A 26,346-nucleotide genomic window follows, 5' to 3' on the forward strand; every position below is an offset into this window, starting at 1 on the left:
AGATAGCTGACTTAACAAGCTGGAGAGCACACACTTGCATGCAAGTAACTCAAGTTTGATCTAAGAACAACAGGGTGCCCCAAGAACCACTGGGAGTGACCCCAAGCACCCTGCTAGGTGTAGCCTCTGAGCACTCCTGGCTGTGAACAAAAAGTAAAAAAGCAAAAATGATGCAAAAATTTAGAAAAATTTAAAGACGGAACTAGGGAAATGACTCAGTGGTGGAGCCAAGGCCTTGAATGTGTGAGATCCTGAGTTCAATCTGGCACTGAAAAATAAAATAAATTATCGTGAAATATTTTTTTATAGAAGCAGGAGCCAAGTAGAACTTGGTCTCACTTGTCTTACCCTAATTCTTATTAGACCCTGTTTGGGTTTACATATTTATTGTCTGGACCCTGGGAGAGAGTTTAGGGTTTAGGTGTTTGCCATACATGCAGCTAATCTTGGTTCAATCAGCACCACCTATGGTTGCCTGAGCATTTATTTCTAGGAGTGATTCCTAAATACAGAACCAGGAGGAAGTCCTGAGACAACTGATCAAGGCCACCAACAAACCAAAAAAACATCATTATCGAGAATATTTTCACAATCACTTTGCTTTAAATGTTAATTATTTCTCTTGATGAGTGATTTTATTTTTTGCACTTCCTAATTTTGTGCCTAGGACATGTGCCTCATTCAGTTCTCCCAGTCCTGGCTCTGCTCCCTTAGGTTCTCATTATCTCTTGCCTGAAGTGGGAGGGTAAGTGGAGGATTGTCCAATCCTGGGCTCACCTCATGCCCCACCCCATCCCTCTGGAGCCTGCTGCAGCCTTAGATTCCTCCCAGGGCCTACAGGTCGCCATGGCAACTGCCTTGGTCCACATGACAGCCTGGACTTCCTCCTTTCCTCTGACTATATCTGGCCAGGGCTAAGCACATGCAGGCTTGCCTGAGGAAGGCTCTTGTTCTACTCTGATCCAGGAGGACATTTCTGGATACTTGTGGAGATGGAGAATCCCTCCCAGGCGGCAAGAGGCCAACAGGTGGCTGAAGGAAGATTGTGGTGATGTTCTGTGTCAGGGGCCAGCTGCAAAAAGAAATGTGGATGCTTGCTAATTAGCTTCCCATAGAGCACAGTTCTCATTCATACCACTATGTTTTGCTGAGTACAATGGGGGAAACTGAGTCACACGATTTTCTCTAAAGAATGCCTTGACCCAGCCCTCCCTCTAGGCTGCTCAGCTTATTCAAGAAGCAGACACATATTTCAGAGCCATCCCGTGTTGAAGGGGAGCCCAAAATACCTTCAAGCTCTGGATTAGTTATTGTACCACTTAGTTATGCACCAGTCGGTGTCCAGCAGCTGTCCCAGAGAGAAACCCAGGTTTCTCATGTGGAATATAGTCTTTCCCTTCTGCTCCATGTCTCTGCAGAATCAGAGCTGTCCCTGTCTCATCCTTCACCCTATCTGATAGTCAGTCTCTCTCTCTCTGGCCTCAGTTCCCTCTTCTGTGAAATAGCAGACATTGCACGCCTTCTTGGGCTGCTCAAAAGGTGGCAAAAGGTGGATAAAAACATTGTCATTGTGCTCCACTCCATGTGTTTTGGAACCAGGAGAAGGGCACAGGCTTGAGGAGAAAAGTGTTGCTGGACACAGCAATGGAATGATCCCAGTACACGTGAGCATCCACATGCTGGTGAAGTCCTTGCTTAGGTTTTATAACCATTTACCCATCAGCTTAGCCTCAGAGCCTCATTATCCCCAAGGAGCTTCCATTCCTGTTATCCCTTCCTTCCTTCCTTTCCAGCTCTTCCCAGGCATCATTATTTGGTCCTCCAGAGTCTCCTTAAAGATTGTCATCCTGGGTTGGCTTATTCAAGGCAAACACCCTACCGCTGTGCTATATATCCAGTTCAAATTAGTATCACTCTTAACAAGAGTAGGCAAGAAAAGGGAAATGTGGGAATAGGAAAAAGAGAGAGAGAGTGACATGATCCTAGGCATAATGGTTGCACTTGCCTTCAGTATGTTCAGTTGAGCACTAATTAGAAGGAGGATGAACTTGAAAGTAACAGGCTGGAGAAAGACACTATTTGGAAACATGAACAGGGTCTCAGGGTGGGAGTCTGATTGTAATTAGGTCTAGGGTAGGGATTTGGGGTGAAGTGGAATCTCCCCACTGGTAGAAAAAGGTGGACAGATAGAAGTAGAACATATGCCAGCTGATGTCTGTGTGTCTGTCAGAAACAAGAGAAGTCAGATAAATGCCCAGACTCATAGGGAATCCCAAACTGTGTTCCTCAGGGGATGAGGACAGTGCTGGGGCATCTGTGGGCACACATGCTGAGCAGAGATAGGTTGGTGGGGGGCTGGAGTTAGGAGGGACTTGGCCTTCAGTGCAGATATGGGCTTTCTCCAGGAAAGATGGTAGGAGAGAATAAGTTCACAGAAGGCACCAATGGGCAAGGGGACTGGACAAGAGGCTGAAGACAGAGACATGGTAATCCTGGACCTCCCACTCGTGCCTCAGAGGCTCCAAGCCTGTATCATTACTGCAGAACCTGTCTTCACCAATAGAGGGCTGATGACAGAGAGGCCATAAGCTGAGAGTCCCCAGACACTGTCTGTCCCCCGGCAGTTCCTCCCCTAGGCCTTTGTCCTCAGCACACCTGTCTCTGCCTAGGTTGCTGTGGTAACCGTGGATGCAGGATACACAGTGTCTATGTTGCTTTGGAAACAAGCTCTTGGGTGTCCCCAGGTGGCATGACCGCTGAGGTCCTAGGGACTCACTTCAGCCCTGAAGGGTTTGGGAGGGAGACCTTAACTAGTTATGAGGGTTTCTATTGAGGGTTTCCTCAATCCAAGGGGGTGGGTGTATCATCATTACCATAGTAACAGAGGAAGATACCACCTGGCCCCTGATTGCCTCAGCACTTACCATTGACACACTGCTCTGAGTGCAGCCTAAAGCAGGCTCAGCCCTTATACTCACCCCCATCCTCTGACTGCCATGTGGCACAGAGACAACTTGAGGTTCTGGTATGGGCTTGCTTCCTTTTGCCAAGACAGGGATTTTATTCCCAGGAAACAGCCCCCGGCTCATGGGAACTCTGCATTCAAAGCAGCACAGGAAAGCTGGTCCCCTGAAACGGGGCCACCGAAGAGATCGGTAAGCATGTGACAACCCTTCATCAACCCAGGGACCCTGCCCCTGTGCCCACCCAGCTAGTCCCTTTTCACAGTTCTAGGAACTTATCTTTACCATCCCTGTCAGCACACAGGGTCCTTCAGCCTGTCTGCTCCCCCAAAATGCTCAGGCTCCAGAGAATTGAACTAGGATTTTAGGGGAAGTCCTTAGCTTGCCCCAGATTGAGGTAAAGGGACTCCTCTATGGAAGGGTAAGCTCTCTACCCTTGGCAGCCCACGTGCCCAACCTCTGCCATCTTAGGTGACATTCTCCTTCCGGCCTCCACCTTACCCCCTGTGCTTTTCCCGTGGCTCCGATATCCCTATATGCCTGGCTGCTGTATGAGGCACAGGTGGCAGTCTGGAAATCCCAACACTCCAGCCCCACTTAACTCCCATTCCACAAGAGTGAGACTGAAGTCTCAAGAAAGCATCTCAGCAGGGATACAGAGGTGAGGCAGCTAGGGTGGGCACCAATCCTGCTTTTCCTCCTCAGGAGAACCACCAGGAGAAAGTACTGGAAGGATGGAAGGGAGATCGCCCGGTGAGCTGACAGGGCTGGGGGAGGGCACTGACCAGGAGAGGTCCATCCCCAGGAAGGGATTGTGTGGGGTGAGGGCTGTAGGGACTCAGCCACCATGGATTCTTATGTGCCCAGGACAGTGTGTGTGTGTGTGTGTGTGTGTGTGTGTGTGTGTGTGTGTGTGTGTGTGAGAGAGAGAGAGAGAGAGAGAGAGAGCGAGAAAGAGAGCGAGAGAGCAAGAGAGAGAGAGAGAGAGAGAGAGAGAGGGAGGGAGGGAGAGAGAGGGAGGGAGAGAGAGAGAGAGCTGGCATCCTAGGGGATGTAGCCTAAAAACACGGCCTAGCCTGAACTCACCAAAACTATTGGGGCTTTGTTTGTTCCTCCTGGGTGTTCCTAGGGTCCCTTTGCCCTGCTCTAGCCAGATGCTGGCGAGATGTAGCCTGAGGCCTGGCACTATTCTACAGCCTATACTGAGACTCTGAGCTAAGCCTTCTCTTAAATGGCAGTCCTTAGTCAGAACCCAGACTTGCCCATTGTCCAAAGATCCAACCTGGCTATGGCTTGGCACTGCCAAGCCTATCATCTACAAACATAGGGCCTTTTTCAGGCCACCTGGCAGGCACAGAACCTTGTTTTTTTCCTGACAGATGGCAAGGTCCCTAGGATGGTTTCTTGGCCTAGCAAAGAAGGAATCTCACACCATGTACAGGGAAACCAGATGCTGGAATTCCCTTCCCAGCTGCTACCTGGCCACTGAAGGTCCAAGCCATGGAGCATCTGTCTGCCCTTTCAGGGAACAGACCAGAGAAAGAGGAAGTGAGGCTTTGGTGTGCCCCCTCATACTGAGTTCCCTGGTATCTGATGACAGAGTCCCCAAAGGAAAGCTGTGGAGAACTGTCAGCCACAGGGATGGCCCCAGGGTCCCTACTCTCCACATACAGGGTAATTTTTAGCCTAAAGAAAGTTACACAAAGAGAACATGGAAATGCTCACTGGACCTGCTGCAGAAGAAAGGAAGGAGGAGAGAATATGTATCAAGCCTTAAGGAATGACTACTCTGAAATCCTTGAACTCCAGTTCAGTGATAAGATCTGCTCAGCTTCCTTGGCCCCTCTACCCCTGCACATTTTAGGCTGCGGGGATTGGGGGAGGGGGATCTGTGATCCCACATCCAGCCCCTCAGCAAAACTGAGGCCTCAGGGCAGGGTCACACTGCAAGTTCATGGCAGAGTCAGGGCTGGAACCCAGACCCTTAGGTCTAGAGGCCAACCCCACTATGGAGGAGCCTGGGGATTTTTGAGAGTAAGTGATCCTTTGGCTAGGACCTTGTCTCTGGGCATGGAGACCTCAGGATGCTGTAGATGAACTTTTGTAGCTGCTGGCTAGCTGGCAGGACTCCTGGCTGTATTGTATATCTGGGATTTGATGCCTGTCTGTTAGACCCAGAACCCCAGCATGGCTCTGGTTATTCCTGGTTAAAAGGGTCTGCCAGTCTCCCTTTTAATAACTGCTTCATTCAAGATGATGTGACATTTTGCTCATGGCTATCCATCCTGTGTGGAAACCCAGGCTCTATCAACAGATGGACAAGGGAGGCGAGGAGCCAGGCAGCTACAAGGTTGTTCCTGCTGGATTTTCCTGGGGTCCCTTTGCCAAGCTCTAGACAGATGCTGGTGAAATGCAGCTTGAAGCCTAGGCACTATTCTACAGCCTATGTTGGGAATAGTTGGCAGAGTTGCATGATGCAGCCAGTGGCAATCAGAGCAAAAGAATCTGTGACAATGTTTTTATTCTTGGTGGTTCTGCCTTCATCTCAGAAGCTTTCATATCAATGAGGTCAGTTTTTTTTTATTTCTGGAACTCAGAGTTTCCTGTCTTCAACTCACGGAATGGTTCCTCCAACCACAAATTCCTGGGGTCTTGCCATCACTAAAGTTATTCCTCTTCAGAAGTCTGAGTCTCTTTGAACCTCTTTCACCTTCATTATGTTTGTCTGTGGAGACCTTCAGGCTCCCATATTCTCCTTTCTTCTTGACTAGATTCAACTTTATTCCTATCCATATTGTCATTTCAACTGCTCACCTTTCCTACTTGGCTCCTTCATCTCCTCCAACATGGGAACAGGGAACTGCCTCCGATGGCATGGCTTCTGGGGCTAAGGTGGGGCTAGGAGCTCCATCACCTTATAAATGGACACTTTTCTATATTCATGATCCATCACCCTCAACTAAGCTCACATAATCTTGCTGCCTAGGCCAACTCTAGCTCCCCCCAACCCCCAGCTCCTTCAAAGTTCTCACATAATCTGCTTTTCTACATAAATCCCCACTCCTTCCCAGCAACTAATATGAAATATCCCTTCATAAAAGAAAAAAAACTACATCATAAGGGAATTTTACTAATCCTTTGTAAAATTCCAAATATTCCTGTGTCCATGTCCCATTCCTGCCTCTGGCCCCCATCATATTGAGACTGAGTCCGACATCTTGTCAATTCTCCACCAGAGGGAACCCTCCCACAACAACTCACCAACTGCATCTTCCGTGTCCCTAGTCTGCTGACTTCTGCCACTATAAGCCAATTGCAAAAACAAATGAACAAACAAATAAACAAACCTGTTACTTGACTCCTTTCTCTTCTGTAAGGTCTCAGTCAGTCTCATTGAAGCGAAAGTCAGTGTCCATGATCTGTGTTTTCTAGATTAAATTCTTAATCCACTTCAGCCTGGCATCAGGCCCCTGTAGCCCGACTCTGGCCCCTACTTGCTTCTCATATAGTGTTCTCCTATGATTCTTCCTAAACACCCAGCTGTCACCTGTGGTTACCCCTTTTACCTCTCAGAAGTCCTTGACATATCCTTGACATAGCAGCACTCTGCCAAGATGCATTCTTCCCTGTCATTCCATGCCCTGTGAGTTCCCCCTTTTCTGATAACAATTTTCTTATACTGTTTATCCTGCAATACTGATGTAGCCCAAGGGTTAGAATGCACTGGTCTCTTTTTTCCTTTCACTTTCTTCTGGTGGCCTCATTGATCATTGCACATGTGGAAGTTGACCTGAGCTGACTCACAGACCTCTCTCCTTAGTTTTATTTTGTTTCCAGTCCTGTGAGTATTTGCTTCATATGTATGATACATAAAAATTTAATATAGTCATGTCCTTTCAAGAAGTTAACTCCAGGGGCCAGAAGGATAGTACAGCTGGTAAGGTGCTTGTCTTGCAATGGTTGACCTGGGTTCAATCCAGAGCACCCCTATGATCTCCAAGTCTGCCAGGAGTAATTTCTGAGTGCAGAGCCAGGAGTAAACCTTAAGCACAGTCAGGTGTGGGCAAAACAAAACAACAACAGAAAAGAAGTTAACTCCTTCAATTATGAAATGTTATTTAATTGTGATTTGGGGTCCCCACCTGACAGTGCTCCAAGGCTACTCCCGGAATTACTTCATAGCTACTCTATGCTTGAGGGTCAATCCTGGTGGTGCTTGAGGGTACTGCATAGTATCCAGGATGCATGCAATGCATGTTGTCTGTTGAGCTAGCTCTTCAGTTCATAAATGTGTCATTTTGTCATTAAAATTTTATTCATCCTACTTGTACTTTCTTTCATTTTTTAAATTTGGGATTAAATATTTTTATTATGCCACTTTCTATTATCTAATTTATTGTAATTGGTGTGGTTCTGTTTTGCTTTGCTTTGCTTGGTGACTGATCTAGGGTGATTAATACACATCTTCAACTAACCATATTCTAGCTTAACATAACTTTATATCATTCCATGTATATCTTTCTTTTTTCTTTTTTTTTTCTTTTCTTTTTTTTTTTTTTTTTGGTTTTTGGGTCACACCTGGCGATGCTCAGGGGTTACTCCTGGCTGTCTGCTCAGAAATAGCTCCTGGCAGGCACGGGGGACCATATGGGACACCGGGATTCGAACCAACCACCTTAGGTCCTGGATCAGCTGCTTGCAAGGCAAACACTGCTGTGTAATCTCTCCGGGCCCCATTCCATGTATATCTTAAGAACTTTAAAACTCTCTACTTCCATTCCCCCTTGTCTTTTTGTTTTGTTTTGTCTTTTTGTTTTTGGGCTACACCCAACAGTGCTTAGGGATTACTCCTGGCTCTGTGCTCAGAAATTGCTCCGGGCAGGCACAGGGGACCTTGTAGAATACCGGGATTCAAACCACTGTGGGTCGTGAGTCGGCCCCTTGCAAGGCAAATACCCTGCCGCAGTACTATCTCTCCAGCCCCCCTTGTCTTGTCTTGTTTTGTTTTGTTTTGTTTTGTTTTGTTATGGGGGTCACACCTGGTAGCGCTAAGGGTTTATTCTTGTCTCTGTGCTCAGAGATCGCCCCTGGCAGGCTCAGGGAATCATAGGGGATGTTGGGAATCAAACCAGAGTCAGTCATGTTTTGGCCACATGCAAGGCAAATACCCTACCGCTGTGCTATTACTCCAGCCCTCCCCCTTGTCTTTTGAGCTATTGCTAACATGTATTTCACTTTTGCTTTTGATATAAGTCCATCAATATTTTATTATTGTTTTTATTTTGAACAGAAGATTTAATTTTTCTTTTTATGAACCACACCCAGCTGTGCATAGTGACTATTCTTGTATTTTTGCTCAAAGTAACCCCTAGTGATCTTCAGGGGATTATATGTGGTACCAGGAATTTGTACCACATTGTTACTTAGGGAACCGCATGTAAAACAAGTACTTTACTTCCTGTGTGGTCTCTCTAGCCTGAAAATTATCTTTTTTTAAGAAAATGATCCATTATTGGAATATAATTTATTAACTCAGTATTTATGTATACACTTCAAAGTATTTTCAGTTGTATAGTGATCACTATTATCAATTTTAAAATAGTTTCATTATCCCACTGCTCTCAAATATTATAACCTCTTCCTTTTCCTTTGTCTACTCCAAAGTCCTAGGAAAATGCTAATTAATTTTTGTCTCTATAAATGTGCCTATTGTGGACATTTAATTAAAAAAAAGCAGTCACGGAATATATGATCTTTTGTAATGAGCTTTCCTTTGCAAGCATTTTGTTTTTGTTTTTATAAATACTTGAAGTCCCTTTAATGCAAAGTTTTGTTTTATATCTGGATTAAGGTTCTAAAATTTTTTCTCCCAAAGAATTTCCACAAAATTTCTTACAGAACTGACATCATGAGGCTGGAAAGATAATACAGTGGGTAGGGTACTTGCCTTGCACAAAATTAACCCAACTTCAATTCCTGACATTCCATATGGTCCCTTGAACACCGCCAGGAATGATTCCTGAGTGTATAGTCAAGAGTAACCCCTGAGCATCATGGAGTGTAGCCCAAACATACACCAACAACAATACTCCCAAACACACACACACACACACACACACACACACACATACACACACACATACACACACCACACCACACAAACCAGACATACTTATTTTTGCTGCTTAAGATATAAAACATTACTTTTTCTTAATTGGAAAATTAAATGTGTATCTAATTTTTACCTATATTCATGTAAGAATTGTAGCTAAACCTTTTTATAGGCTTTTGCTTCTATATTCTTGCAGCATTCCAGTTAAGAAGTTATTGAATAGATAATAATTTTCTTAACTCGGCTACAGTCTTGAAGCCAGAGGTACAGGTAGTCCTCAGGCTGTGAACATCACCTATCAGTAGATCATCACCTTTGATGTTAGCTTGTATTTCATTGTGCTTTTATTTTGTGCTCTTTTTTTTTTTTTCATTTTCAAATTCTAAGTGTTCCTTCTTTTGGACAAATTCTTATAAAAAGGTTTATGTAAAGTTATATATTTTGTCTATGGTGGGATTATAAATTTCCCAGTTGAGATTTTACATCAGGATTTTTAGTTATTCTAAAAAAATATCTAACTATAAACTTAAAATATTTATAGAGTCTAATGTATGCATGAGTTACTTATTAGGTATGTTTTGAATGACAGCATATTGTAAGAAAAAAGATAAAAAAACTTGATATTAGATTATAACATTATATATAACATTATAGTATTATATATTTTATACATTTTAAAGTTGAGATATTAGAGGCTGGAGAAAAAAATGTCAGTTGGTAGGGCTATTTTTTTTGCAAGTGGCTGACTTAGGTTTAATCCCTGGCAACCCATATGGTCTGAACACTACCAGATATGGCCCCAAAACAAATAATTGAAGTAAAAATAAACTGTCCTGTGATTTTTTTCATCCACCTCAGGGCAATGTAGAGATGAGGCAATCTCATTCCAACCAACTTGACAAAAGATCTGATGCATTTTTTTGTTTCTTTGTATTATGGCATGTGTCAAAAAAGTGTATATTTTAATTGCCTAATACTTCATTATATGAAAATACTACTTTTAAAATTCACTTATAAGTGGATGGACATCTCAGTTGTTTTCACTTTTTTTGGGGGGGGGTTTGGACCACTCCCGGCGGTGCATGGGGGACCATATAGGACAACGGGATTCGAACCAACCACCTTAGGTTCTGGATCGGCTGCTTGCAAGGCAAACGCTGCTGTGCTATCTCTCCGGGCCCTTGTTTTCACTTTTTAAATATTTGTTGGATATTTCATTTCTCTTGGTTTTATAACTAGAGTGAAACTTTTGGGAAACTCTAAGCTCAACCTTTTGAGGAGGAGTCATACTGTTTTGAGAAGTGACTGCAAATTTTTCACAACTTCAAGAGTGGTGTATGAAGGTTATACTTTCTTCACATCCTTACCAATGCATGTTTTGTCTGCAATTTGGGTCAGAATTATCCTTGTGAGTGTGAAGTAGCATTTCATTATGGGTTTGGCTTATATTTCCCTGGTGACTAGTAATGACTAATGCTATTCCTATCATGTGTTTAGCTTCTTTGGGGAAAATGTCTATTCAAATATTTTGCCCATGTTTTTAATGGGTTATATGGGTTTTGTTTTATTGTGTTGTGAATATTTTTATATATTATGGATCAGTATTTCTTTTTTTTAATTTTAATTATGACAACAAAGATGCAAAGAAAGAGGACAGGGTAAAGTTACAGTGGAAGTACAATCACCCATAAACAGAATTCTCGGTAGTCCCATCGATGATATCCCAGCCTTGAACTTTCAGCCAAAGAACATTAAGAAAAACAAAACTGAACCTATGTACAATACAATTACTTTGTCCATCAAATCCCCAGTTGTAGTACATACTATTTCTTAGCAGCACACAATATAATCTAAAGACATTAGACTTATGTAACTCCTTAAACATTGAGGGCAAAGTACATTTCTCTAGTTCCATGCACATGCTTACTAGTTTAAGTTAACCTCAAAAGTTTTAGTGGGTTGTTTTTCTTAAGGATTGGAGTCAAGGGAACATAGTAAAAAATGGTGTTAGAGTGGCATTTGTTTGCATAGGCCCACCAAAATATAAGGGACATGGAAAGAAAAATTATGGTCTAAATACAAGGAAACCCTACCCCTGAAGTTTCCTGGCACAGGACTGACTCTAGGCTCCAGGCAAACTAGTTTGTCCAATCCAAGTCATCGTCTGTAGTGGCAATACACCTCCATTCCTCACATAGTCTCTGTTGTTGGTATCATGCTTCTGTATTAAAGATCCTGGAGTCTGCATATCCCATATTGCAGTCAGGATGGTGCAGAGCATCCTCTCGTTTCACCTCACACTTAAGGGGCACTAGAGAGAACCATGTCCTGTAGAGCAGGTCATTGTTGTTGTCAAGTCTTCTCAGTGTAAACGGAAGTCTCTTTTTAGGAGGTCGATGTCAGACCCTTGGTAGTGTCTTTCCTGATAGAGGACTGCTTCCAGCTGTTGCTATAAAAGACCTTGGATGTTTCGTAGATAGCTTGCCTGGTTCCGGCGTGAATGGAGGATGCCCATTCTTCTGAGGCCTGTGCCAGGTCATTATATCAATGTTCAGGGTGTAAGGTACATTGTACTGAGATTTATTAGATAAGAACTTATCTGTATGTATAGTGTTTTCCCATTTTAATGTGTCTATGCAAACAAGGATCAATGCCATGAAGCGTTATCGGCCCATCTGGAGGCAATAGGAACAAGACCAGCAATTTCCATGACATAGTTCAATCATAGGCATTAAACTGAGGGACAGTTCCACCAACAATCCTTATTGAACAGCTTACAAAGAAGAGACAAGATGAAAAGTGGATAGAAACATCATGGTAGAAGAATATATAGAGAGTTACAGCTGTTAAAGAAAATACACATAAAATATTCAAAAGATATATGTGTTCAATTTATGTCCTTCTAAATAGTTCTGGGATTGTTAGATCCACTGTATGTCTTTGGTCTGAGATTAGAACTGTGTGTTACTGAAGTTAAGAAGGGTAAATCTGGGGTACTGATGGTGGGAGGAGTATATGTTCGGAGTATATGTCCGGAGCCGGCCTGGGAGTGGGGAAAACCCAGGGTGCCCCATCAGGTCCTCCCAAGAACCCACCTGGAGATCTGGAGGAAAGGGGGAGAGGGGGGTCGGGTGACCCAGGTCCGGGCCCCCCTACCCTAGGCTGGGCCAAGAGGCCCCTGGCACGTACGGAGGTCTGCCAGGAGCCAGCCCGTGCCAGCTGAAAATCCTGCTCCAGGAAGGGAGGAAGGCCCTCCCAGGCCCGAAGGACAGGATTTCAAGCCCCACCCTAGGCCAATGTCCAGAGCCAGCCTGGGAGTGGGGAAAACCCAGGATGCCCCATCAGGTCCTCCCAAGAACCCACCTGGAGATCCGGAGGAAAGGGGGAGAAGGGGGTCGGGTGACCCAGGTCTGGGCCCCCCTACCCTAGGCTGAGCCAAGAGGCCCCTGGCACGTACGGAGGTCTGCCAGGAGCCAGCCCGCGCCAGCTGAAAATGGATCAGTATTTCTTTTTTTTTTTTTTTTTTTTTTTTTGGTTTTTGGGCCACACCCGGCGGTGCTCAGGGGTTACTCCTGGCTGTCTGCTCAGAAATAGCTCCTGGCAGGCACGAGGGACCATATGGGACACCGGATTCGAACCAACCACCTTAGGTCCTGGATCGGCTGCTTGCAAGGCAAACACTGCTGTGCTATCTCTCCGGGCCGGATCAGTATTTCTTAAAGTGGAAAATAATGCCCTTCAGGGGTGCATTCCTGGAAGTGATAGTAGCTTTGAATGCAGTTGAGGAAGGAGGCTTTTATTCAATGGAAGGTCCATTCAAAGAAATTTCATTTCCTAGGGGGAAACTAATTTTTTTCTGAAAAAGGGGGCACTATTTCAAATAAAGCTGAGAACCTCTGTTTAGATATGAGTCTTTTGTAAGATAATGATTTGTAAATATTTTCTCTCATTCCATGGGCCTGTGTTGCCATCTAAAAATATTCATAAATATTTTTCCATAAATCTACACATCCTAGTCTAGAATGTATTTTATAATTTAGATCTTTAATCTCTTTCAAAGAGAGAAAGACCTTGCTCAGGGGACCTGGCAGGGCTGGGGATCAAAACAGTATTCCAGCAATGTGAAGCATATTCTCTAGTCCTTTGAACTATTTTCCTGACCTTTCCATGTACTAAAAAAAATTAAGTTCTATGTATTTTAATCTTTCTGTTGCTTCTGTTTTACTTTTCTTCCTTTCTTTCTTCCTTCTCTCCTTCCTTCCTTCCTTCTCTCCCTCCTTCCTTCCTTTTTTTCTTCCTTCCCTCCTTCCCTCTTTTCCTTCCTCTTTTCCTCCCTCCCACTTTTCCTCCTTCACTGCCTCCCTCCCTTTATTTTTTTCACTTTATTTTTTTCCTCACACACGATGATGCTTAGGGCTTACTCCTGGCTTTATGTTCAGGGATCATCCCTATGTCTCATGTTAGGAACTAAACTCAGGTCAGCTATATGCAAGGCAAGCATTCTGCCCACTGTGCTATTTTTTGAACCCCTGGGTTTAAAATTTTTTATTTTTTTATTGTTTGCTGCACATGTTTGGAAATACAACTGATTTTTATAGATTGATCTTGTATCATGCAAGCGTACTGAACTTAGTTATAATAGATTTTTGGTAGATATTTAGTATTTCTTTATATAAGATCATAACTTCTAGGAACAGTGACAATTTTACTTCTTCCTTTCCAATACTGATGGTGTTGGTTTCATTTTCTTTCATAATAAATTTGACTGGAACCTCCAGTTCAATGTTGCATAAAAGTGTTTGTTGTGGTCATTTCATATAAACATAAGAGCAAATGTTCTTGTCCTGATATTAGAGAAAACATTTTTATCCTTTCTTAAATATTTTAGTTACTGGTGTTTTTTTTAATAGCTAACCTTTATTAGATGGAGGACATTCCCTTCTGTTCCTAATTTGTTGATTGGTTTTATTATGAAGTGGTGTTGAATTTTTTCAAATGCATTTTCTGCCTCTTATTGAAATGATTGCGTTATTTTACTTCTTTGTTCTATTTAAATTATGTATGCTATTAATTGATTTTGCAGTGATAGCCCCAGAGTAGGCTGGGATAAATCTTACAACATCAAAGTACAAAATCCTTTTTATCTGTTGCTGGAATTCAATTTGTCTGCTTGTGTAATGTCAAAATACATTTTTTTCATGTATCTACATATTCACCAATTTAATTGCTCTTCACATGGATAGTCTAGTTTTATTTTTGTGTTCTCTGACGAAAGTACTTGAACATTTTTTTTTTACCATGGTGATGGAATCTTTTAGATGTTGCTTGTATGACAGTTCTATTATTTTGCTTAAATTTTTAAAAAGTGCTTTGGTCAGAAATAGAATTTATGTTGACAGAATTTTGTTTTGTTTTTTCTTGTTTTTGTTTTTACTTTTGGGTCACACCCAGCAGCGTTCCGGGGTTACTCCTGGCTCTACGCTCAGAAATCACTCCTGGCAGGCTCGGGGGACCATATGGGATGCCGAGATTCGAACCACCGTCCTTCTACATGAAAGGCAAACACTCTACCTCCATGCTATCTCTCCGGCCCCCTGCTTTGTTTTGTTTTGATTTTTATTCTCTCAAGCGGGGATCGGGAAGTTCAGAGATGATGGGCTCTAGGTCAATAATTTAATGCAAGGGTCCAGTTAGTGCTATTTGGGCTGTGTCATGACAGGGATTACCAGAGCCAAAATGGTGGTACTGGAAACCTCCATGGCTACACCCAGCAGTGTTCAAGAGGCCTAGAGGTCTGTACCTTATGATGCTCTAAAAAGCATGTAGTACCAGAATAGCAGCAGGGTTGTCCACATACATAGTACATGCCATAACACATATGCTCTCTCTGGGCACCTCAGTGCTGAAACCATCACTCCTCTGTCTTCAGCAATGTTTCAGACTAGCTGTGTTCCTTTCTTTGTTCCTGTTCACAGTGACTGTTTTCTTCTTCCTTTCTTGCTGCTTTTGAGATTTTCTCTTTATCAGCAATTTCTTTTCTTCTTTTCTGTTTCTTTCTTTCATTTTTTTTTAGGGGAGATCATCAGTGGTATTCAGGAGGCCATGAAGTGCTAGGAATAGAATCCTGGGCCCAGTGCACATTAGGATGTACTCCAGTCCTTTGATGTTCCTGAATTTCTTTTAAAACAATTTGTCTTCGGGCCCGGAGAGATAGCACAGCGGTGTTTGCCTTGCAACAGCCGATCCAGGACCAAAGGTGGTTGGTTCGAATCCCGGTGTCCCATATGGTCCCCCATGCCTGCCAGGAGCTATTTCTGAGCAGACAGCCAGGAGTAATCCCTGAGCATCGCCGAGTGTGGCCCAAAAAGCCAAAAAAAAAAAAAAAAAAAAAACAATTTGTCTTCTAGTTTTTCTCTTTATCAACAATTGCTCTTTTTAAGCAATTAGGTTATAACTATTTTGATGTGATTTATTCATATTTCTTCTGCTTGACATCTTAAGATTGTCATATTTATGGCTAGATGGGTTTATTTGATTTAAAAATGTATGTTTCTCCAGATTATTTTTATGCTTCTCCTGTCTTTTGTTCCTCTGAAACTCCAATAATATCTGAGCTAAGAAGTTTTTATATTGTTTGCATATTACCAGTGCCTTGAGCTTTCTTTTCCAGATTTTATTTTACCTCTCTGATTTTTATTTTGAATATTTTGATGGCTCTATCTTTAAAATAATTATCTTTTGTTTTTTGGTATCTGACTCCCTACAGTCTATTTTTTGTTTTAGGTTATTCTGTTTTCATTTTTTAAAATTGATTTGGGTCTTAACTAGGGCTTCTATTTCTCTCATTGTACTGATATTTTCTCATATGAAATACATTTATAGGGACTCTTTTTATACTACTGCTAATTAGTTGTATCTTTCTTCACATTTTTTTTGATATTTTATTTAAACACCTTGATTACATACATGATTGTGTTTGGGTTTCAGTCATGTAAAGAACACCCCCCCCATCACCAGTGCAACATTTCCATCACCAGTGTCCCAAATCTCCCTCCTCCCCACCCCACCCCTGCCTGTACTCTAGACAGGCTTTCTGTTTCCCTCATACATTCTCATGTTAGGATAGTTCGCAATGAAGTTATTTCTCTAACTACACTCATCCCTCTTTGTGGTGAGCTTCATGAGGTGAGCTGGAACTTCCAGCCCTCCTCTCTTTTGCCTCTGAAAATTATTATTGCAAGAATGCTCATTTTTCTTAAAACCCATAGATGAGTGAGACCAGTTGTATCTTTGTTATAGCTGAGATTTGAATTTTTCCTTTGTGTGTGTGTGTGTGTGTGTGTGCGCGCGCTGCTGAACTTTGCCTTATTCCTTTGAGTGTTGTTAGGATTTATTCTGACCCAGTTAGGTTATTAGAATTTATGTCCTTTTGAGAGTTTCTTTTTATCACTATTAGGCCAGCCCAGAGCAGCCTTTTGCTGAGGGCTAATTTGGTCTGACTCCTGAAAGCAGGAGCTCCTGAGGATACTGTCTGGGGTCCTGTGTTCTCAGTTTCTTTCAGTTCCTTGCCGCCTGTGAATTTGGGGGATGACTTTACTTGCCCCTCTCTGGTAATTTACTCCCCAGCCCACAGAGTTGACTCTCGGGCTTGTGTAGACAATGCTCAGACAAACACTGGGGAGAGCTTGTAGGGATCTCAGAGCCCTTATATGCGTGTTCTCTCTTGCCTCCTTCCTGTGCAGCTCTCTCCTCTCTGTCTACCATCACATTCTAGACATTTCAGACACCTTGAACACTGTCTTCTTAAGTAGTGGAGACAAATAGGTTGGGGTTGTTTTTTTTCCCTTCTGTCCTTAGTGTCGTCTGGATACTTTCTGGGTCCTAATTCAGATAATGGGAACTCTCTTTGCTTACTTTTTTATTCCTTCAAGAATCATTGTTCTAGGGTCTGGAGCTGTGGTGCAGTGGTAGGGCATTGCCTTGCACGTGGCTGGCCCAAGAAGGACCACAATTCTAACTCCTGGTCCCCCAAGCCAGGAGCCATTTCTGAGCATATAGCTGGAGTAAACCCTGAGCATCACAGGGTGTGGCCCAAAAACCAAACAAAAAGAAAAAGAAAAAAAGAATCGTTGTTCTAGCTTGCACTTGCCTTTTTAATGTCTGTCTGAATACTGTTGTTGCTCTGTATTGCATCTGACTTTTTTTTTGCTATTTGGGGCCAACTCAGAGTATCAGGTCAGTTCTTGGAGCAAGGTAAGGGGGCGGCATGTAGTTATGTGACATTGGGGCCTCCTGAATGCATAGCATGAGCTCCAGCCTGTGGAGCTTTCTCTCCAGTCTCAACCAATTTTATTTTTAGATTTTGGATCACACCTGATGGTTTTCAGGAGTTTACTCCTGGCTCTGTGCTCAGAAATTACTCCTGGCAGGCTCAGAGAACCATCTGAGATGCCAGGGATCTTACCTGGGGTGGCCACATGCAAGGCAAACACCACCCTCTGTGCTACTGCTTTGGCCCCAGTCTTGCCTGATTTTTAAATGTCAAGATAGAAAGGTAAATATAGTTTGTGTTACTCCTTTGAGGCCAAAAGCAGAAGTTTCTCATGATTTTAAGCTCACACATTTACCATCTTCTCTACATCCCCAATGAAAACTAAATGGACTCTTCAATCTAATGAGCCCAAACTATTATCTCTCCCATGCCCCAACCTTCTTTTTTCCATCTCTTTCTTTCTTTATTAATGTTTTTATTTTATTGAAACTATTGTGATTTACAAAATCCTTCACAGTTGGGTTTCAGACATACACACCATCAGTATTGACCTCCCTTCACCATGTTCCCAGGGTACATCCCAACCAACAGTCTTTGTCTTCAGCTTGCCGATATAACAGGCCCATTTAAAGTTTAGATTATTAGAGTTTGAGTCTCTTGATTCCATTGTTGTTGACTTTTAGCTTGGATATTTAATTCTGTCCTTTTTTTTTTAATCTTCCAGCTCTTCTACTGCTAGCATTCCTTTTAGCCACCCTGTCTTCTTCTACACCCTGATAATCAATTTTAATCCTATCAGTTTCCTATTTTTGTTTTATGCAGATCCATGCATTTCATGATCTCTGGTCACCACACCAGTTTTGGCACTTCAGCATTTCACCTAAAGTGTTTTAATAGCAAATAAACTATCTCTTTGCTTCCAGCCTAGTCACTTCGGATCATTGTCCATATGGAAGTCAGAATAATTTTCTCAAAACAGTAATAATCAAAAGGATTTTCAAGCATAAAACCCAATTCTTTATAGCAATAAAATGTTATCTTTTGTTATCTAGTACCAGTTATGTTCTCTAGCATCCTCCACCCTCTTCCCTTTCTTTCTGTCCCAATTCCCCTATTCCTTATATTTCTGGGCTTTGTTCCCTATCTTTCCTGGTCAGCTTTTCATTACTCTTAAGAATTTGGTCTCACCTTCTACAAGAAACCTATTCAGATGCATTACATCACTTAGTGCAAACTCATATATCTTGTCAGCTTTCCTTAGCCATCTCTAAAGCTGCTTCTGTTTGGGATGTGTCCTCTCTTGTTTATATAGCACTGCTTTGTTTGTCTCTGTACCTATAATGGTGGGCAGACACAAAACAGCTGCTCAGTGGAGGTGCACAGAACGAATGAAACCTGTCAGCCTGAACCTGAGAAGGGTCTTGAGATGGCTGAGCTTGAGACTTCTGAACTGACTCCTCTCTTGCATAAGAAGCCTGATGTGTTCCAGGAAGTTTCTGTTCTAAAAAAGGGTTTGAACAGTAGGTGATGAAAGGCTTTGCTGATTAGATGTTAACCATACAGTAGAGTTCTGCTTGAAAGGACCTATTTGCCCATCATTTTAAAAGCCATCTATTTTGCTCTTATTTAGTTCTGCGTTCCATGAAGTCAGAGGCCATGTCTGTTTTTGTTGTTTTGTCATATATATGGAGCATCTAGAGTGAAAACTCAATCAATTTTCCTTGAATGTATTATAATCGCCAACACACTGCAAACTACAGTATCTATTTAAACATATGAACTCATTTCATAGTCACAACCATCCCATGAAAGGGTACTATTATCATTTTCACTTTGTAAATGAAGTAAGGGAGACAAAGGGAGATGAATTAATTGCCCGAGGCCACCTATTCATGTAAGTGTGAGGCAAGTTTTTAAAGATCTGTACATTTCACCTCTATTGAATGTTTTTGGTTTAGTCTCTTCAAAAGGGGACTATGATAAACAAAGATGTATTTCTTTGATGTTTTGATAATTCTTTCTTTTTAATGATCATGAATTATAGTTACAAAATCATTCATTATTAAGTTTCAAGCTTACAATGTTCTAACACCAATCAAATTTACTTCTTTAAAAAATCATCAGAATATCAGACTATCCATAATTTGTACTTTTGTACTCTCTGAATTAAAATATATTAATGTAATGTGATATAATTATATATGATATAAATATGACATGCAATTAAATATAGTAATAATTAACATATGGTATTTTTCACAAGCATTATCATTGTGACCTTTTTATATGTCATACTTTGTGCTTAAAACATACATTATCGGGGGCCAGAGAGATAGTATAGTAGTGGGTATGGCATAAAATCCTTTCAACGCTAATCTCTTCATGAGTATCCACTTCCCTCTACCAACCCCCCACTATTTGCCTTCCACCAGTCTCCTTCTACAAGAGGCACTATGGTTTACAGTACTGTTGTTAAGATGGTTTTATATATCTGTATGTCTGTCTATCTATCTATCTATCTATCTATCTATCTATCTATCTATCTATCTATCTATCTATCTATCTATCTATCTATCTATCTATCTATCTATCTATCTATCTATCTATCTTGACCACCTTTCAGCACCATCTCCTCCTCTTGGCTGAACACTTACCTCCATCATAGGTTTTTCCTACTCCCACTGCCATCCTCCTGCCTTCTCAAGAAGCTTGTTTCTTACTGAATACCAGTTCTTATGTTCTTTGTTTCATTTGTCTTTAGGTATTCATTATTTCACCATTAAGTTTCTTTATATCCCGCATATGAGAGATTATTCTGTGTCAGTCTCTCTCGCTCTGACTGACTTTCCTCAGCATGATATGTTCTAGATCCCTCCATGTATCAGTAAATTGCATGACTTTATCTTTTCTTACAGAAGGGTAGTCCTCCATTGTGTATATATACCATAGTTTACCCAGTCATCTATTCTTGGACATTTGGGTTGTTTCCACATTCTGGTTAATAGCTTTTAGAGCTGTGCTTTCACTCATATGTGATGTTAACACTAATTGTCAAATAACATTTCCATTGTTCCAGAGATGTAGAAACTTTGACATAATGTGCATAATGTAAGGACAAGAAATAAGATTACACATAGCAGCCAGAAGTAATACTTATCAACATTTTGATTTATTTCTATTTTTAACTTTTTGAAGCATACACATACACATATAGTATACTTAAATATGAATACATTTGAAGAGCATACCTTCTAATGAGTTTTCACAGCATAACATAGCCATGTTAATTAAATAGGACCAAAGATAAAATAGCACTCACACCTTGGACATTTCTTATAATTTACTTTCTTGTAACTTTCCTCCCTCCCCCAGCACTTATCCTGACTTGGAACATCATAATTATGCCTATGCTTGACATTTATATAAATGGAATAATTCATTATCTCCTCTTTGAGTTGGCTTGTTTTGTTTAATGCCTTATTTGGAGATTCATCTGTGTTAGTATACAGTTTTTATCATAGTTCAATTATTGTTGCTGTATAATGTTTAGTCACATGACCATAGCACAGTTTTTATATCTCTTCTATCATGAATGAGTATTGGGACATATAATGTATTTTGTAATCATGAACAGTGCTAATATGAACATTCCCATATATGTCTTTTGATGCAAATGTGAATGTATTTCTGTGAGCAATATAACCAGGCATAGAACAGTTGTGTTTATTTTGTTTTATTTGGAGCCACATCTGATAGTACTTAGGGATTATTCCTGGCAGTACTCAGGGAATCATATAGGGTGCTGGGGATGTAACTAAGGTTGGCCACATGCAAAGCAAGCACCCTACCCGCTGTACTGTTACTCCAATTTCTAAATATTGATTTTATGCTTTGCTCTGGTAGATGCTGCCTAGGTTTTCCAGAATGTTCCCGTCAATGCACTCCCATAAGAGGCATGAGTCCACCTTGTTCTACTCCTGTTTTTAGAAACTGTTTTTCTTTCTTTCTTTCTTTCTTTCTTTCTTTCTTTCTTTCTTTCTTTCTTTCTTTCTTTCTTTCTTTCTTTCTTTCTTCTTTCTTTCTTTCTTTCTTTCTTTCTTTCTTTCTCTTTCTCTTTCTTTCTTTCTTTCTTTCTTTTCTTTCTTTCTTTCTTTCTTTCTTTCTTTCTTTCTTCTTTCTTTCTTTCCTTCTTTCCTTCTTCCTTCCTTCCTTCCTTCTTCCTTCTTCCTTCCTTCCTTCCTTCCTTCCTTCCTTCCTTCCTTCCTTCCTTCCTTCCTTCCTTCCTTCCTTCCTTCCTTCCTTCCTTCCTCCCTTCCTCCCTCCCTCTCTCCCTCCCTCCCTCCCTCCCTCCCTCCCTCCCTTCCTTCCTTCCTTCCTTCCTTCCTTCCTTCCTTCCTTCCTTCCTTCCTTCCTTCCTTCCTTCCTTCCTTCCTTCCTTCCTTCCTTTCTTTCTTTTTCTTTCTTCTGTTTTATTTTTTAATATGGAACGCTTCATGAATTTGTGTGTCATCTTGCGCAAGGGCCATGCTAATCTTCTCTGTATTGTTCCAATTTTAGTATGTGCTGCTGAAGCAAGCACTGATTTTTGTTTGTTTGTTTTGGGGGGCACACCCAGTAATGGTCAGGGGTTACTCCTGACTATGCACTCAGAAATTGCTCCTGGCTTGGGACGCCGGGGGATCGAAACGTGATCTGTCCTAGGTTAGCCGCTTGCAGAGCAAACTCCCTACCACTGTGCCACCGCTCCAGCCCCAAGAACCTGTTATTTTCTATCTTTTGGATTTAACCTTCCTGCAAAATATGGAATGCCTGATATTATGGATAATTTTATTGAGTTTTCATTTGCACATTTTCTAAAAACGTTTACTTGTGTGTGGCAGCCTCTAGTTCCTTCTGAAGGAAAAGGGGAATGAGTAAGTGAAAACATTTTGCAAAGAACAAAACCATCAGGTGTAGTGCTGTATGGTTTTTTTTGCCTATCTGTGAAATCTGTCCTCTTAATTAATAAGCCCTGTTCAGCTATAAGATTGTTAAATACATGCTCTGCTTTTTTCTTTTTTGTCCATCTTTTAGTTTTTCCTTTTTGTGCCTTCATCAGCTATTTAAGTTTTACTTATTTCACCAACAGCAGTTGTGCCTTTGAGGGAGGGAAGCATTTTTTAATGAACTTCCCACTATTGTTCTTCTAGGAAATGCTATGTGACAAATGAAAAGCTTCAGTAGAGATGAGGAAGAAGAGAATGTTCCACTGGTTTCTATCATGCTTTCATGGAAAACCATTAGGGGAGCCTTGTGGTTTGGAGTGGAGTTGTGAGCATTGCTAACGATCAGGTTGTTTTGCAATATTACTGTTCATAGTTTATTATTTGAAAGAAATGGAATTTAAATCTACTTTAAATACCATTACAGAAAAAAAGCTATTATATATTATCTGAAAAAATACTCACATGTGTATCTATGTAGGTATCCTTTATTTTAACAAAGTTGTTTGATAGGCTTTAACTTTTTTATGGAGCAGATTTTCTCATATCATTTAATATTATTAGATGAGTATTATTGTTAATAGTTATATAATTGTTCCTTTTATGGGCTGAAATTGATCATCATTTCCCTATGTAGGTTATTATAATAATTTCTAAATTCTCAATGATGACCATGTTATGCATATGATCATCCAATTGCTTTCTCAGAATGACTTCAGAGAAGTGGAATTAACGGTTTTAAAGAATGAATGTCTTTAAATATCTTTGATACATTCATATTATCATATTTCCTTCTCAAAAGACTGTCAGCACTTTCCCCAACAAGCTATGAAACGCCTCCCTTATGCACATTTGCCAACTTTGCACTCATTTCAATTTCAGTGCCTCTTGCCATAGAGAAGACTGTTATTTTTAACCTAATGAAATCTCGATGGCTTCTGGTCTTGGAAACATGCTTAGAAAACTTCCTCAACTCCCTCTCTATTCGTGATTAAGAAATATGCTCTAACATTTTCAACTAGTAGTTTTCATGTTTTCTTTTCTTTTTGCATCTGGCATTGATTGGATGCTATTCCTGGCCTAGTATTGGGATCACTCTAAGCAGTGCTCAGTGGACTTTGCAGTACCAGGATCAATGTATGAGGAACTCTGGGTCCCTCATACAGTTTGTCTTCATCCCTTTGAGCTATCTCCCAGCCCCTTATGTTTTCTCAGCTACATTAAATCCTTATCCATCTGTTGCTTGTTTTACATTTAATAAGAAGCAAAGATATAGCTTTCCCCATCCTTGGCGCCTCAAATAGGATTAACCTTTCTTCAGTGTTTTGCAAGGCCATCTTTCTCATGGCTTTTGAGAAATATTTCTCTGCAACATAATTCAATTTCTCCATTGAATTGATCTGTTTGGCCATTCCCAAGCCAGTCCCACATTATAATAAATTTGTTCAGTAGCAAAACATATTCTGCAGCATTTGCCATTAAGATGGCATCAAATGTTTAAACTCATTTGATAAGATGACAGTACTATATAGGAGCAAAAACTACAACTCCTTTTATGAAGGTGTTTGTCTTTTCAAAAGTTTGTAGTGTTGGGCCAGAGAGATAGCACAGCACTAGGGTATTTGCCTTGCACATAGCCTCTTCAGGATGGACTGTGATTCAAATCCCGGCATCCCATATGGTCTTCGAAGCCTGCCAGGAGTGACTTCTGAGCACAGAGCCAGGAGTAACCCCTAAGTGCCGCTGGGTGTGACCCAAAAAAACAAAAAAAAATTTTTTTTTAGTGTTATCAAAATTTTATCAGGATGCTTTTATATATGCCTGAGACATTTCTTATATATTTTGTCTGTGATATTTGTAAGTAGGATATTTTAACTGAGAGGTCCCTGTTATAAAGGAAATAATTACTTGGGTGTGTTTGAATGAAGTGGGGCAGGATGCAACTCTGTCACTGAGCCTGTAGATGCTAAAGGCATCTTTAAGGACCAGGTCACAAGTTGAGGCAGGACCCAGACAAGTGGGACCTGGCCCCAGATGCCCATTCTGTGTCACCTGAAAACATTTTTTTTTCTTTTGGCAAAAGGGCCATGGAAGGCTTCTCTGCTCTAAGACAGTGCAGCAGTCCCAGAGGCCAATTCTAACCCTGGCAGCAGGGCTCTGATAATTTTAGGAACTAGATCAGAAGCTCTACACTGGGTTTGCCTTTGCTGCTGATAGGGGTAGAATTGCACAGGACTGCACCAGGCCTGGCCCTCAGATGGAGCTGAGGGTTGGGACAGCCAAGGACAGAGCATGTCTTTTCTAGTCTCAGCTGGGCAAGGGATGCACCCAGAATTCTGAGAGCTGCTTGGGAGCCTACAACCATGAGCCCTGGCTTGCCTATTGATCTTCCTGTCTCTCTCACAGGGCACTGTCCCTTTTGCTTTCCGATCCCTACCCCAATCTAGGAGAACGTGAACCTGGCATTCCAGGTAAGACCCGTTTGGAAGTCCACTGATGCAGGGGTTAGATGAAGTTTCTAGAAACACATGGGGGCATCTTTAGTCTTTGTCCCATTCCTTCCTAATCCTGGAATCTCTGTGACATGATTTGTGTAGTGGCTGATAGCTATGGAAGCAACATAGTTAGAGGTACAGACTGTGTCTATGTGCAGTGTCTGAGACAGTGCATGCTTGTCTGGGTAACACAGACAAGGCTGGCATGTTCTTGGTGATGTGGTTTGAAAGGAGAGCTGTGTGGGGGTTTAAAGTAAATGCTGGCATGGTTCAGAGGCCACAAACTTGTTGAAAAGGGACTAGATCAGAGTGTGTTCATTCCTGCTCCTGGTGAAAAAAATTGAGACTCCCACAGGGGAAGGAAGGAAGTGCATTCCAGCTCAGGCAGCTCACAGTGTAGACTCCAGAACATTCCCCCCTCTTATTGCTATTGTTGGGGTAGGGTTATGGTGGAGTCATATTCAGGGTCACCTGAGCTAGCTCTAATTAACTCACAGGAACCAGTTGCACAATAAGGGAATATTCTGTAAACCCACCGAAAAACACAACTATTCTTTTTTTTTTTTTTTTTTTTTTTTTTTTTTTTTTTTTTTTTTTTGTGGTTTTTGGGTCACACCCGGCAGTGCTCAGGGGTTATTCCTGGCTCCAGGCTCAGAAATTGCTCCTGGCAGGCACGGGAGGACCATATATGGGACGCCGGGATTCGAACCGATGACCTCCTGCATGAGAGGCAAACGCCTTACCTCCATGCTATCTCTCCGGCCCCATAAACACAACTATTCTTAATGACTAAACTCTATGTGAAATTTAAAGTAGAAAAATTGTAATAACAAATCTTATAAATATTCAAAATTCAACTCTTTTAAAATGTAGATTTTTTCAGGAGGAGGCCTGCCTGGTGTAGGAGGTGTGTGGAGGAGGGCGACCATGCAGTGTGAGGATTGAATGCTTGGCTCCTGCATGCAAAGCACATGTTCTAGCCCTTTGAGGGATCTCCTAGCTCCCCACTTGTATATTTTTTCCACATCTTTTTGATCTGGCTGTGCTTTGAAATGACTGGTGGTGGCTGTACAGATGCCATGGCCACGTGATTCTAGGGTGCAGCAGCATGTCTGTGCCCAGTCTTAACATCCTCTCACAAAGGCATCTATGAGGGGAGTGTTTATTCCATTGAAATCAGCTTATTCCGCACATTAAGACTTGATTTATTGTTTTGTTGATTGTGTAGACTCAGAATGTGTTAGGGAAGAAAAGTGTCACTAACACAGATTAAATTTTATTTCTGTCTGTAGCTCCTACAATTGTGAATAGCCCAAATTATTGAGGAAATAGTCTCCTAGGATTCAAGAAATGAACCAATTCAGCCAAAAGCTCACTTCCATCACTGGTGAATGTGTCAAGTTCTGACAGGTCTTTATTATTTCATTTTCATCTGATTTGCTAAATGAAAATTTCAACCAACATTCAAGTTGTAACTGTACTCATTTGTCATTGCAACTGGAAACTGGCTCCTTATCAAGGA

At 41.5% G+C, this 26,346-nt stretch overlaps 1 protein-coding gene and 1 non-coding gene across 3 annotated transcripts in view; one reads left to right on the forward strand and one right to left on the reverse strand.

The window, feature by feature from the left end:
• TUB (TUB bipartite transcription factor) overlaps positions 1 to 26,346 on the forward strand; it is a 97,911-nt gene that overhangs the window by 26,457 nt on the left and 45,108 nt on the right. The window lies entirely within an intron of this gene.
• On the reverse strand, positions 21,823 to 21,924 carry LOC126019893 (U6 spliceosomal RNA). Its single transcript, XR_007499504.1, has one exon. It is a non-coding gene; the product is annotated as a U6 spliceosomal RNA (small nuclear RNA).

The sequence above is a fragment of the Suncus etruscus genome, chromosome 9 (genome assembly GCF_024139225.1).
Source record: "Suncus etruscus isolate mSunEtr1 chromosome 9, mSunEtr1.pri.cur, whole genome shotgun sequence".
In the NCBI taxonomy this organism is placed as follows: Eukaryota; Metazoa; Chordata; class Mammalia; order Eulipotyphla; family Soricidae; genus Suncus; species Suncus etruscus.